The 15,510-nt window shown below is 39.1% G+C and overlaps 1 protein-coding gene across 7 annotated transcripts in view; it reads right to left on the minus strand.

Moving 5' to 3' along the window:
- The window catches only part of ELF1 (E74 like ETS transcription factor 1), an 85,912-nt gene that overhangs the window by 43,233 nt on the left and 27,169 nt on the right, over window positions 1–15,510 (minus strand). The window contains exon 1 of one of the 7 annotated variants that reach the window (XM_042456471.1): window positions 15,397–15,420. The exons of 5 other annotated variants lie outside the window; for them this stretch is intronic. The gene's annotated coding sequence lies outside the window, so the exon portion shown is untranslated. Of the gene's footprint in view, window positions 1–14,789; window positions 14,902–15,396; window positions 15,421–15,510 lie in introns of those variants that run through there. One more of the 7 variants, XM_042456468.1, reaches the window with a different exon arrangement.

A 15,510-nucleotide genomic window follows, 5' to 3' on the forward strand; every position in this document is an offset into this window, starting at 1 on the left:
GTAAATAAAACAAAGCCTTTCTCCAGCCCTGTGCTGAGCTCTAACTACTTAGAACAAAGACCCATCCATTGGTACACAGGGCCTCTTTGGACCCGACACTTCCAAGAAATATCCATTTTCTTCTCTTCCCCAGATGTGTTCTTGCACTTTTCTGAATATACTTTTAATTTGGTTGTTGTTTTAATATGATAAATTATTTAACTGTATTTCGGAATTATACCTTACAACATTTCACAGATGCAAACTGAGACACTGGAAAATGTAAGATTCTACTGCTGTTTTCATCCCCACAGGCTAGTTTAAGAATGGAAGCATATTGGTTTGGCATTATTTCTTATCATACTTTCCTCCATGATAGTGTTTTGGCGATCCATGGTCGTATGATTGGTTTTCCATCCTGCTAAATGCCACCTTCCATGAATATGAAGGAGGCAAGTAATCACTCCTGCCAGGTACCTTCCGAAACTGGCTACTGTGTAAATCGGCACATAGAAGCCAGCTTTGAGAAGGTATTGGCCACCATGATCACTGTGAGGGGGAGGGGAGAGAGGAGCAGAATCATGCCCTCTCATACTTCATTGACTGCCTGAGAAGCTGAATTGCAATGGAAGGGGCTGACACTATGAAGACAGTAAAAGAATAGTGATGACATTGATAGCCTATTAACGGATTTTGGCTGTCAATGAAAAGGTACAGTAATGAATGAAATGCAAGGCAGCAGCAGAATGGACACAACATGATGTGCTAACTACAGTCGGACCTCCATTTTCGCAGGGGATCCATTCCAGATGCCCCCCCCCCCAATGAAAACAGAGGCTCACACATATTCAAGCCCCATAAGCTTGAATGGGGTGTGCCCCTGTGCATTGAAAATAGTGGAGGGTGCCCCTCTGCAGATATCCAAGGTCACGGGTCTCAAATCCACAAGTTAGAAGGGGCAACTGCACTATCCAAATAGGTTTTTATTCTGTTAAAATTCCACTTTTCTAGCCTTGTATGATAAAGTCTTGAGTGCAAACTACTTCTGCACTTTAAACTCAGCTTTCAGCAACAGAAGGAAGCTGAGGACAAAGGGAGTAAGTAGCAGGAGAAGAGATTAACTGGGACATTTTAAAAGCAGTTGGACAAAGTGGGAGAACAGAGAACAAATCAGGACAGCTGGAGGCTATGTTATACAGTGGAGCCTTGTTATACGCTGGGGTTTGGTTCCAAGATCCCTTGTGTATAACAAAATCTGTGGATGCTCAAGTCCCATTAAATATAATGACATAGCAAAATGGTGTCCCTTATAAAAATGGATAGTCAAGGTTTGATATTTAAAATTGATACTTTTTTGGAACATTTTCAAACCTTGGATGCTTGAATCCGCATATAAAAAATCCATGTATAAGAAGGGTCGACTGTAATTTACTGTGATTTCAGTTATGAGCCATTTTAGATTCCAATTCTTTGAGAAAAGTAGGCTATATAATGGGCCCCTGCAATACTTTGAGAAAGGTAGACTATACAACGGGCCCTTGGTTTCAGGACCTCCTTTTCATGTATATCAAAATCTATGTATGTTCAACTCCCATTAAAGAGTAAAATGACGTCCTTTGTATAAAATGGCAAAATCAGGGTTTCCTTTTTAGCATTTACATATTTTAAAAATATATGAAAGTTGTGGATGCTTTAATCTGTGGATAAAAAATAAAATAAAAAATCTTATCCATGGATAATTGTATTATAAAAATAAAAATAACACCCTTTTCCTCAAGTACTTTTCATTCACTCATACCAGCTTGACTAATGACATTGTAGTCGTAGAACCACAGAGTTGGAAGAGACCACAAGGGCCATCCAGCCCAATCCCCTGCCATGCAGGAACTCACAATCAAAGCACTCCCAACAGATGGCCATCCAGCCTCTGTTTAAAGACTCCAAAGGAGACTATACCACTCATAGGGGAGTGTGTTTCACTGTGAAAGAGCTCTTACTTTCAGGAAGTTTTTCCTAATGTTTAGGTGGAATCTCTTTTCTTGTAGCTTGCATCCATTGTCCTGTTCTCTAGAGCAGCAGAAAACAAGCTTGCTCCATCCTCAATATGACATCCATTCTAACATTTAAACAAGGCTATCATAGGCTTCTCACATTCCTAGCTTCCTATGTTTTTCCTCATAAGGCATGGTTTCCAAACCCTTCACCATTTTGGTTGCCCTTCTTTGGACATTCTCCAGCTTCTCAACATCCTTTTTGAATTGTGGAGCCCAGAACTAAACACAGTATTCCAGGTGAGGCCTGACCAAGGCAGAATAGAGTGGCATGATTACTTCCCTTAATCTAGACGCTATACTTCTTTTGATGCAGCCTAGAATCGCATTGGCCTTTTTAGCTACCACACTGTTGACCCATGTTCAACTTATAGTCCACCACAACTCCTAGATCCTTTTCACATGTAGTCTTGTTAAGCCAGATGTCCTTCATCCTATAGCTATGCATTTTATTCCCCCCCCCCCCACACACAAGTGAAATATCTTCTATTTCTCTATGCTGAAATTCATTTCAGCTTTCTAATCTATTCAGGTGATTTTGAATTTTGATCCTCTCCTCTGGGGTATTAACTATTATTCCTCCTAATTTGGTGCCATCTGCAAGTTTGATAAGCATGCTCCCTATTCTTTTATCCAGGTAATTGATAAAGATGTTGAATAGCACTGGGCCCAGGACAGAACCCTGTGGCACCCCACCAGTCACTTCTCTCCAGGATGAAAAGGAGCCATTGCTGAGCACCATTTGGGTTTGGCTGGTCAGGCAATTACAAATCCACCTAACAGTTGTACTGTCTAGCTAGCCTACATTTTACTAGCTTGTTTGCAAGAATGTCATGGGGAACCTTGTCAGAGGCCTTACTGAAATCAAAATATGCAATATCCACAGCGTTCCCTTTATTTACCAAGCTGGTAATTATATTAAAAAAAAGATATCAGATTAGTCTGGCATGACCTGTTTCTCTGAAACTCATGTTGACTTTTTCTGATCATGGAATTCCCTTCTAAATGTTCAGACTCTGTTTAATGATCTGCTCTAGTCTACCAAGGAGAACATTGAATGACACCCACCAAATTAATGTTTTTAAAGCAAACTTGTCCAGGAGGTGGAGGTTGGGATGTGCTGATAATAAAAGATCATTCTTGTACCATGGTCTTTTAGAAGTAATGTGGAATTTACTGGGATGCCTTCAAAGAAGCATAATTCAATTAAGGTTTTAAGGGAGAATTTTTAAAAAGCAATGTTAACGTGTTGGCTTCTTCAAGATATTCTGCACTTCATTTAAATTCACACAGGTGAATGTTAAACCACTAGATCTAAAAACATCAGAAGGGCTAGTTAGGAATGCATTTTTAAAAAATACTGCAAGTTACTGATACATGCGGACATAAAAAATTAAAACTGAAAGTTAATTGGCTTGCGAACAGTTACCAAAACTCTTTAGAACACTGTACTACGCAAGTTGCAGGGAAAGAGATTCCACCTGAACATTAGGAGGAACTTCCTGACAGCAAGGGCTGTTTGACAGTGGAACACACTCCCTCCGAGTATAATGTTTAAAGACCTCCTTCCTTGGCGGTCTTTAAACAGAGGCTGGATGGCCATCTGTTGTGTATGTTTTGATTGAGAGTTCCTGCATGGCAGGGGGTTGGACTGGAGGGCCCTTACAGTCTCTCCTAATTCTACAGTTCTCCAAAAGAGGCACTGCGCAGGCACTGGATAACCCAATTGTGAGTCACAGAGACCACAAAGAAGAAGTGACTCATTTTCTTTTTTATCTGCTTAAGAAATCTTTTCAGCGCAAAAACTTGCACAAAGTTGGTACAAAGTATGTATGTGGTGGGTATCTTTGCTTTATTAAGGGTTTCCAGACAAGAGATCCCGCCTATCTCTTTTAAAACTCCAAATGAAGGGGAAAAGCAATCTTGCTGCCTCTCCCTCCATTTTTTCACTAGACCCTTTGCTCACCATCCTTCCCCACATGCTGCCCTAAGCAAGACAATTTTTTAAATCACAGTTAGAGGATTGAGGAAGGAATGAGACAGGAGATTCAACAAAAATTGCATTGCTTTGGATTTTTTTATTCTGTAGGACAAATATGGAACTATTTGTATCTACCCTAACTCAAGTGACATGCAAACATTTCAATGATAATCGAATGTCGACTGCTTGGTCATAGGCATGCATTTTATTCTGTCATGTAATTTTACACTGCCCCAAAGAAAAAATCAAGCTCACAGATTTCTGCAATAATATGACATCAAAAACTGAACGGTAACAGATTTACAACTCTGTGTGCATGTGCGTGCGCACACACGCCTTCAAGTTGTCTATCGATTTATGGCAACCCCATGAATTTCATACGGCTTTCTTAGGCAAGGAATATTCAGAGCACCTGACCCTACTTAGCTTCCAAGAGCAGTCAGGATCTGGTGTCTTTAGGATATTTAGGAACTAGATTTACAACTAAACCTAACAAAATGGTTTTTAAAAAAATCTGTCCAGATTGTAGCTATCAGAAATATTTCCCATTTTATCATTTAAGTCCTGTCTTTAACAACACTTATATATAAAACAATGAACAGGTAGCTATGAGGATTCAGGGAACAATCTCTTAGTTGACTAACCCAATGGCCCACATGAGAAAAATTGAAGAGGAGGAGGAGTATCTTTGTTCATCTGTTTCACTTCTAGTGGTCTAACTGACAGGAAGCGGACAACCAGCAGCATAGTACAAGTGTTTCCTGCCTCCACTGCTGCATTTTTCTTTCACACTTGCTCTAAAACATTTAATTAGCATCACAGTATATTAGTCAAAGCTCCATGAAACATGCTAGCCAGCTGAAGAAAAATCACTTGTGGACTTTTAATGATATGGGGTTTTAAAAAATTTGTCGTAAGAAGAAAATTGAAATTGAAAATCCCATAGCTTGGATCAAACAATCAGAATGGAGACTGCAGTCAAGACATTAGAAGAACACTAGGAAGGCAAAGGGCAGCTATGAAAAAAAAATTGGACAAGATCTTAAAGTGCAACTTTATAACTGAACATTCAAGTGTTCAAGTCATTGTATTCCCCATAACCATGTGCAGATGTGGGAGCTGGACAGTGAAGCAAGTCAACAGAAAGAAAACACATCCATTTGAAATGTGGTGCTGGAGAAGAAAAATGAGGATACTGTGGAGGGCCAAGAAGACAAGTAAATGAGTTCTAGAACAGATCAAACCTGAACTATCCTTGGAAGCCAGGATGACCAAACTGAGGCTGTCCAACTTTGACCACATCATAAGAAGGCATGAATTATTAGAAAAGACAATAATACTAAGAAAGACAGAGGACAGTAGAAAGAGAGGGAGACCACACGCCAGATGGCTAGACTCCATCGGAGAGGCCACAGGTCTGAACCTTCAGGAGCTGAGCAAACAGTGGAGTACAGGAGGTCTTGTATCTCATCCACAGGATTACCACAAGACGAGGTCGACTAGGGGGCAGTTAACAACAACAACCCACAGAGTCCTGAGCTGGGGAAAAAGGCAGGATAGAAATAAATACCAATACCACTAGAGCCAGCGCCGCCACCACCATCAACTTGCAAACAAATTTGAAGTTAAAAGAAAAAAGGAGAGCAAGGGGAGCAAATTCTCATACTGAAAATGAAGTTAGGATATTATTTTAATGTAAACACATTACAAGAAATCTCACAGCTCCAAGTAATTACAAGAAAACGCACAGCTCCAAGTAATTATCATGTACCTTTTGGAAGAGATACCTTCCAAAAAGGCTTTGTTGTGAGGCCTCTGAGCATAAGTTCATCGACAGAAAAGCTCTTGCAAAAGCAACTGGTTCAGTGCCTTTTATGAGACACAATGTTCTTAACAGCATTAAAGTGAAGTATTCCATTGTTAAATAGAGATATGTGGCCTGCTGCAGTACATACTCCTTTTCCAGAGAACACATACCAAGAAAGAAAGAAAAATTACACTGCACGATATGCGGTGCAAAACAGGAAGTAGCACAGGAAAAATATGTAGTCCTAAATGCAATGCTGCACCAGTCTCAAATACGTTTTATCTCTCCCATGCCTCTCTATAGCCCTCTGCAGCACCAAAACCTATTTCCCTCCTCTTCTGATGCCCCCAATGGAAGCAGCTTCTGCAAGCAGATATACCCTGCTGGATCCTACTCTTTTTCTTTGGAGACAGCAACAAAGTCTACATGTCATACTTATTTGTTCAAAAATGCATATCAAGTGAACAGTAAGCAGGTAGTCAAAGAGCTTTCAACATCTAAAAGCCACTTCTCTAAACTGTGGTGGAAAAAGTTGTCTGCTCATAAAGGAACTGAAACTCTTGAAAAGTCTGCTAGATCTCACTTGTCAGGGTACTCTGCATCATTTGAGCAATACATGCTTTAGCTTGTATTGAAAGGAATCAAAACAAAATACCATGCTCACTACAGTGGGCCCTTTGCTGGGGTTTGCTTCCAGGATTACCTATGGATACCAAAATCCATGGATAATCAGGTTCCATTATACCGAATGACATATTAAAATTGTGTCCCTTATATAACATAGCATAAAGGTTTGCCTTTCAGATTTTTAAAATATATATATTTTCAAGCTGTGGATGGTTGAGTCCGCGGGTACAGAATCTATGGATATGGAGGGCCAACTGTATAAGGAAGATAGTTTATGCTTCCATGGCAGATCCAATCTTTCTTTCCTTTCCTTTTCAGAAACACAGACCTATGTCCAGACTTGCAGAGACAACAGATTCTGCCATGACCCAGCTTTATGTTCAACACATGTGAAAACATTGGTGAGTCAAAAACTAGTCCCCCAAGACTGGGCAGTTCTAGTTGTCCTACCTAGGAGCTAGAGAGCCCCATGAAATAATACCTTTATATGTGAAAGATAATCTTTTCTTCATATTTATTGTGTATTAAATTTTAACACTAAGACATATTCTCTTTCTTTCAAAATTAATAGATACTTAAACACACTTAAATGTCCCTTGACATTTGCACTGTACATCTGCCTCTATAAACATAGTACAAAGGTCATTTGTTTGAATATCCAAGCGCAACAGATGGGAAGGGCTACAGGGCATTTTACTAAAGAAAATAGTCATCGACAGTATTTTTTTAAAAAACATGCAAACTATTGATTTCTTAGCTTGCCAGTCAAAGAATTCAAATCATTATAACATTTTTGAGGTTTTATTCCCACCGTTACATTTTGAAATGTGTTCCTTTATGTTTTCAAGAAGACTACAATATGAATATTACCTCAGTAATCTCATTTAAACATATTATAATTCAAACATTTTATAATTCAGGCACATTTTTGAAGTACGGTCGCCCCTCCTAACTCATGGATCTGACATCCCTGCCCTTGAATATATGTGGAGGGGCGACCTCCGCTATTTGCAATGGTGCGCGCATCTGGGCCATGCACAAAAGGCATGCCCCATTCAAGCTTATGGGGATTGAATACGCGTGAGCCTCTATGTTCACGGGGGGGGGGGGGGGGGGCAAAAAAAGAGGGCCAACTACAACCACTGTATACAACTACAACTATATACAACTACAACCACTATATACAACTACAACCACTGTGGTCCTCTCCACAGTGTCCTCCCAGAAGGGGAGAATCTTTTTGTTTGCTTCCACAGGCCTTCAGGAACTGACTACCTCCAAGGCTTTTAATATTATGGCTTTTTATAAGCTTACTGAGGTTTTTAATAATGTGTTGCATTGCCTGTCTTTAATTTATCCATTAAATCAGTCATATATACGTTCCAAAACATTGTTCAAAATACCTTACTGGATCTATATATGACACACTGAGAGTATAAATCACACCATGAGAACCAGTGTGGTGTAGAGGTTGAGCACTGGGACTATGATTCTGGAGGGCAGGGTCTGAATCTCTGCCCAGCCATGAAAATCCACTGGGTGAATGGGAAAATCACAGTCTCTTAACCTTAGCGGATGGCAATGGCAAAGCCCCTCTGAAGAAACCCGTCAAAAAAACCCTGTGATAGGTTCACCATAAGTCTGACACAACTTGAAAGCAAACAACACACATAAATCAATAGGATTTTTGAAAAGCTGCTAAATTTCACTAATCTTCAGTTTAGATTATGGTTTTTTTTTCTGATCAAAAATAGACAAAATAGAAAGACGGGTGTAAGAGAGCAGATTTCAGTGATACTCTCCATGATACCCTCTTTCCTATATGTTTCCAAAATATATTATGGCTTTATTCATATACACCCTTTCCAATTCTCTTATAGAAAATAATGATGCAAGGAGCATGCTGAACAATAGGGAAGGATTTGAAATTAGGAAAAGAGCAACAAGTGCTATAAAAATAGGTTTCCACCCACTTATTTGCCTTGATTTTTATTACGGTTATACAAAATATTGCATAAATATACAATAGATTACAATACAGAACATATACTATAAGCAGTATTGTAACATGTTGTAATATTAAAAGGTAAACTGTATCCTAAGCATATACAGTTCAACTTTCACTAATGACACCCTTAATGTATTTAAGCCTGCACATGCATAAGCTACTCATATACAACCTTTGGATCCTCATCCTAAAATTTCATTCCTTTGCTGGAGATGCCAAAGGCAAAACTACACATTACAGTGGACCCTTGTTATACGCTGGTGTTTGGTTCCAAGATCCCCCATGGATAACAAAATCTGTGTATGCTCAAGTCCCATTAAATATAATGACATAGAAAAATGGTGTCCCTTATAAAAAATGAAAAATCAAGGTTTGATATTTGAAATTTATACTTTTCTTGAACATTTTCAAACCATGGATGACTCCATGTATAAAAAATCTGTGTATAAGAAGGGCCGACTGCATATACAATCAAAAGTTGCCTTTACATTACATGAGAGTGCAATGAATAAAAGACCTCTGCTTCCACTCGTGCCATTTCTCCAGATGTACAAATTTACTTCAAAAGGTAATTAGTTAGAATTATAATTTTAAAATATTCCATTAGAGACCCTGGCTGCATCCGCACTGCAGAAATAATCCAGTTTCACACCACTTTAACTGCCATGACTCAATGCTATAGAATTCTGGGAACTGTTGTTTTGCGAGATATTTTGCCTTCTCTGTCAAAGAGCTCTGGTGCTGCAACAAACTACAATTCCCAGAATTCCACAGCATTGTGCCATGGCAGTTAAAGTGGTGTGAAACTGGATAATTTCTGCAGTGTGCATACAGTTCCTGACAGTTAATCCTATCGAAAGCAATTCTTTATTTAAAAACTGCTGACTATTAGTTATACTATATTTTGTTACTTTAAAAAAAATCACAATGCTACTAGCCAGGCCTATACAAAACACGTCTAAGCAGTAAAGCCACATAAACCCTTTCACTAAAAACAGGGAGTTAAATCATGAAAGGAGTGAACCTATGGTTTTTTATGTTCCAATCATTATGTAACATATACACTGAAGGCCGTAGTTATTGCAAAAAAGGAATTAATTACACACAGCTTGTATTTGTAGCTAATTACTTCTCAGCTGAAAGTTGCTCCCAGGTGCTTCTTTCCTGCAAGCTGAGGACATTTTCATCAGGAAAATAGCACAAGGATTAAGAGGCCCCTCTCTCCATTTACACCAGCTTTCTCTGCAGCCTGTTATTGAAATATGTAAAATAAAAAGAAGCCTCTTTAAAATGACACAAGTACATATAATGTGCTATTCTGCCTGGAAAATGAGGTTAGAAACCTAATATTCAAGTGAAGCCTTGCACAATTTTTGGCCCACCGGCTGATAGTGGCGTACTCATGGGGCAATCTACTTGGTTTCTTCTACCAGGTGGCATGTATGGGAGAGAGGTTGCGAGGATCAGAATTAGACACAAGAAACAAAACAGTAAAAGCATTGGCTTCATTTAGAAAAGAAGTATTCAGAACCGTAAATATTATTCTGGTATAAATAGTGTAGATCCTTAGAAGCAATATATCCAAGGTTGTCAGTTGAGTAAGGGGCAGGGGAGACTGGGCATGCTTTTGTCTTTGAACAGCCATGCAAACTAGCCAGATGAAAAGTTTTTCCTCCACAAAGGACAGCAGAACATCAAGAGTTGGTAATTCAGTATAATAAACATACAGACATACCAATAATTAGTACCAAAGACTGAATGATCAGAATTTCTCTTTGACAGTGGAACATGATCCCTCTAAGAGTGGTCAAGTCTCCTCCTTTGGAAGTTTTTAAACAATGGCTGGATCTGTCAGGTTGCTTTGATTGCATGTTCGTGCATGGCATTGGGTTGGACTGGACTGCCCTTGGGGTCTCTTCTATCTGCAGACTGTTTCCTGGCTCACTCAAAATATTCTTAGATCAAAACTGTTTTGCTTTGTAACAATTAAAAATTATCTTAGCATCTTGAGATGTATCTGCCTCACATAATCTCTTGCAAGTGATCTAATAATAACACCAAGAGTTGCTGTTTAACACTGGTTGAATAATACTACAAGTTGCAAATAAAGACACCACACGAGAAGACAGGAAACAGCAAGAGAGGATCATATTTTTTGCTGTTTTATAGAAGGTATGCACCTCCCTCCATTCTCATCCACCCAAACAATGGAGGTAGAGGCATCCTATTTATGCCAGTCCATCTGCCTTGGTCCAGGTCTCGGAGGTGGAGAACTGCTGGACCTGATTCCATTCCTCACCACCACTCCCTTCTTCTTTTGTGTCATGTCTTCTTAGATTGTAAGCCTGAGGGCAGGGAACCGTCCAACTAAAAGATTGTATGTACAGCGCTGTGTAAATTTACAGCGCTTTATAAATAAAGGTTAATAATAATAATAATAATAATAATAATAATAATAATAATAATAATAATAATAGAATACAAGGCCTTGTTTGCTTATAGAGCAGATATCAAGGGTACCCTTGACATCCGCTGGTTCCAGGGTCCCAGTCTTCTGGATACCAAAATCCTTGGTTGCTCAAGTCCCATTACATACAACAGCATAGTAAAATTGTGTCCCTAACATAAAATGGCAAAATCAAGGTTTGTTTGTTTTTTAAATTTATTTTTTGTAACATTTTCAAAGCCATGGATGGTTAAATCCATGGATACAGAGGGCTAACTGTACCTTAAAATGAATCTACGGGTAAGTCTGAGGAACAAATAGGAAGACAATGACTTTTGGCATGTATTCATGTTCATTCTTATGCCCCAAGAGCCACTGCTGACCAGCCACAAAGGGAGTTTCCAGTCAAATTTGGAGTGTGGGGTACAGAAGCTTCTTTCCAGGATACTGTACTGAAGGAGGGTTATGTGTGCAGTTTAGAACATTTACTTTTTTGTCAACACACACAACCCATAGAAAACCTGATGGAAAGAAGATTTCCCAGAGCTCCATGGGCTTGTTTACATGAACAGGTACACTATGGGCAGGGGAATGGGCAAACACTCAAGTTTAGCCCTGGATGCGCCCAAGCACTCAGCAGCATTCCAGACCTTTGCACATATCACCATGAAGGTCTGCATAGGGCCCTCTATCTACTTTCTGATCAGCACAGTTGCGGAGCTCCCACTATCAGGACTGGGTTCCTGAGCATGGAAGTTCTGAAACTGTATTCAGTTGAATGTAGTTACAGAGCTCAAAGTACACTTTAGCACTCAACATGTAAAGTTTTGAAACACTGCCAGAGTGTGAGGATGTCCAACGATGGGGCTTATGTGACCCCCTTGTCTGCAGACACATTTTAGTGTACATGTGAGCAGGAAAACAGCTCCATGGAGCTATGGTGTCCCACATGTCTAGACTATGGATATATAAATATCAATTTCAGAAAAGTGCAATTCATTAAAATGTATATATGTGGATCATTAAATGACCTTTTCCACTAGCAGCCCCAGTACACATTCTTCTATACAAGTCTTGAGGCAGAAAAAAGAGGGTTGGGGTTTTTTTTACACTTTATAATAGACAGATGATAGGCCTGAGACTAAATCAGGTCTCAGGTCAACAAATGATAGACCCACCCAAAGATAATACAGTACTTCCCTTCTAGTCCATGGTTGGCATCCTACCATTTGCTGACTGCTGCTAACTCAGAGGAAACTCCAGTCTTACACTAGGCCTTCTTAGTGATACCATCTGGTAATTTTTAGACATCAGTCTGCTTGGTTCTTTAGAATGCATGCACTAGTTGAGTCACTCCAAAACAGTAATGGCCAACATTCATATGCAAAAATCTCACCAGATTTTTCTTTGAACCCTATGACATGCACAGTCGTCTCCAAGTCCCTGCATTTATAGGGGGGGGGAGTCTGTCTAAAAATGAACACAACTCCTATGTTATTCACACTTTTTCCATAAACCTTTTAGTGTCCAACAATTTACTTCCATTTTTCTTCCCATCATCACACCAATCCCACAACAACAACAAAAAAAAGACAAAGAAGAGTCTCAGTTCAATACTGTTGTTAAAAAGTGAGTTGACAGCCCATATTCTAAGATGTGGTGTATTCATATAGCCCTGGAACATAGCAAATCAGCACTGCTGTCTCAACTACAGGAGACTCACTGAATCAGCATGCGAATGGTATATCAAAGCTTATGAAAATTCAATTGTGCCAATGGATCTACTCTAGTTGGGACTAATGTAGATTTCCATTAGACTTTCTCCACTTAATCTAAACAAACTGAAATGTCTTCATTTTTTATCCTAATCAGTTTAGACATATTGTAGGATCTTCTTCCTCAGAAATTCTTGCAGTTTTAATAAAGGGAATGACAGCCACTGAAGAGATCCTGCTGGGAGATCTGCACATGGAAAGGAGTTGATCCTTCTATCACTATTCCACATCATTTTCTGATTAAAACTCCTCCCCTTTAAGGTTATTTGCTCTTCAAAGGAATATGTACAGGTCCATGTGTACCTTTTAACTGTTCCCTCTATGGGCCAAATAACAGTGAATGCAGCACAATTGTGTCTCTACTCTTCTCTCACTGGTGAGAATCACCCCACATAAGGAACAATTAACAGGTACCTATGAATCTATACATATTTCTTTACAGAACCAGTAACTCTCCCTGCATGCGCACATGCACACATACATGCACATACCCTGGATCTTACTTTTAAGTCTCTATGAGTTAAAAGAAGTTTGTAATGTGATATACATGCAGGTGAGTTGTGTTTGTCATTTATGGGGGGGGGGGTGCCCTCAAGTATTCTTGGACCCAAAGACCAATTTTATACCATTCTTTGAATCCTAGGGATAAACATGGATGGTTCCTTTTACTTGCCACGGAGTTCTTTATAAAAAGCAAACTGCACAGCTAGGAAATATAAGCACTGAAAATGTTAAATAAAGTGGGAGCTGTTAGAGAACTTTTTAAGAGGATGAAAAAAAATGAAGCAGAGCACTCAAAACAACAGCTTGCATGTTTTTTCTCTCTCTCTTTCATGCATGCACTCGCGCACACACTACACGCAAATATACTGTACAAACAAATAGAGCTGAATACTACATAAAAAAACTTACAGTGGCAGTAAATCTAGTGCTACAGTGAACAGCACCTTTGCATTGACATACGCACACACTACTAAAAAACAATACAGTACTGGCAACATTTCCTCTGGTATTTATTTCTGTTTTGAGAAAGGCTGAGCAAGTTATGTTCTCAGCTGAAAAGGAAAATAAAAGAGGCACGGCTTTCACAGACAAGCGTTCAGCTAATGGCATGACAAATATTGCCTAAAAATGCAAAACAAGAACCAATCTAAGATCCTTTAGCAAGAATATTTTGGCAGTCTGAAGTTGTGAGACGGGTAATTTAAGATTCAAGCTTACTCTTCCCGTCCCTCCTCTCACAGAAATAGGCTGTAGAAGTAGTATTTCTGCTCCTGACTCCTAACCTGAGACCTCCACCAATTGCCACTGCACAAGAAACTCTCCATTATACAATACAATACAATATGTTTTGCTGAGTATCAGAGCTGAAACTCCCAGAACTAAAACAATAACAGCCTTAAGACGGGCAAGCGCACACTCATGTTTGTAACATGAAGTGTAACAAAGATAACTCACAAAGAATTACTGAAAACACACTGTATAACATGATCCAACCTCTCTCAGGTAGATGTAATCAGAATATATGCCTTTAACCCGTTTATTTTAGCAATGTGCCATCAGATGAACTTCAGCAGTTCATGCAAGTCCACACTTAAAAACAACTCACCACCATACTACCCTGTCCTTGCCATTTTCTAAACAAGAATGTATGTTTTTATTCAGGTTAGAGATAAAAGTTTTAACTAAAGCACATTTATTTACAAAAGTATTATAGCTTATGTGTGTATTATATTTTCCTTATTAAAAGGCAGGAAATATATTAAGATGGACTTGTCAGACTGACAAACACTTTTAAAGTCATTTATGCTTTTCAGCTGATAAAACTTACTGAACAAGAGAAGTTTTTGTTTTTCCTACCTCTTCTTTCCCAAACAGAAATACCACCCCACCCCACTCACCAAAAACTAAATATTTAAATATAAAACACTCCATACTACATTCTCTGTTCCTGATTCTTCACTAAGTACAATGGGATTCAGTTTCATTTATTAAAGACTCAAAAGCACACAGTCGTGTTTGTTTTTAAAAACTCGGCAGGTATACCTAATCCTCTACTAGAATTTTAAAAATCAAGTGACGGATGCATTAACAAATCAAGCCCATCAAAATTACCTTGCTCTAAGTTCCTTCCAGGGTCCCAAAGGCTATACGATAAGAAGAAATCCAATAGTTTTGTGCAGTTAAAATGGCTACTGTAGATTGGGGAAGTGGAGTCTGTGCTTCAGCTTATGAGTCATACATGAAACTAAGTGTTTCTCTGAGAGGCACGCCCAGGTTGCTGTGGGCCCAATTACTCTGCCAGGTCAAACATGCAAATCTTCAGGTAAGAAGGGAAGGAGAGAACACCGTGAATCAGCCAGCCACACCTTAACTAGCAAGAAGAGCAAAGGCCAAACAACTGCTGAAGCAAAGTGGAACGAACATACAGGGACAGCAGCACACTCGACAAGTGGACAAAGAAAGGCCAGTACAATTTGCGTAGCGCTATCAGATCTACTTCCCCGCACTCTTGTTTGCTAAATAAATGAAGCATTTCAGTGTTCAGAGAAGTTAATGATCAATCATCAAATCCTTCATATTGAACATCTGCATTAACACAGCTTTGTAAAATGACTGTAAAATTACAACCTGCTCATTTGAATAGGATTCACTCCAATTACCTTGCATGGGGAATTACGTTATTTTTAGCAAGAGTAGTAACTGTTCCACAAATGCTCACCTCTGTGAATACGGAAGGAAGGAAAAGTGCAGGAGATTCTATTAATGTTGAGAGTGAAAATAACTCATGAAGATGGGTGGGTTTTTTTCTGTTTGAAAGCAAAATGAGGACACT

Source organism: Sceloporus undulatus, chromosome 3 (genome assembly GCF_019175285.1).
Source record: "Sceloporus undulatus isolate JIND9_A2432 ecotype Alabama chromosome 3, SceUnd_v1.1, whole genome shotgun sequence".
In the NCBI taxonomy this organism is placed as follows: domain Eukaryota; kingdom Metazoa; phylum Chordata; class Lepidosauria; order Squamata; family Phrynosomatidae; genus Sceloporus; species Sceloporus undulatus.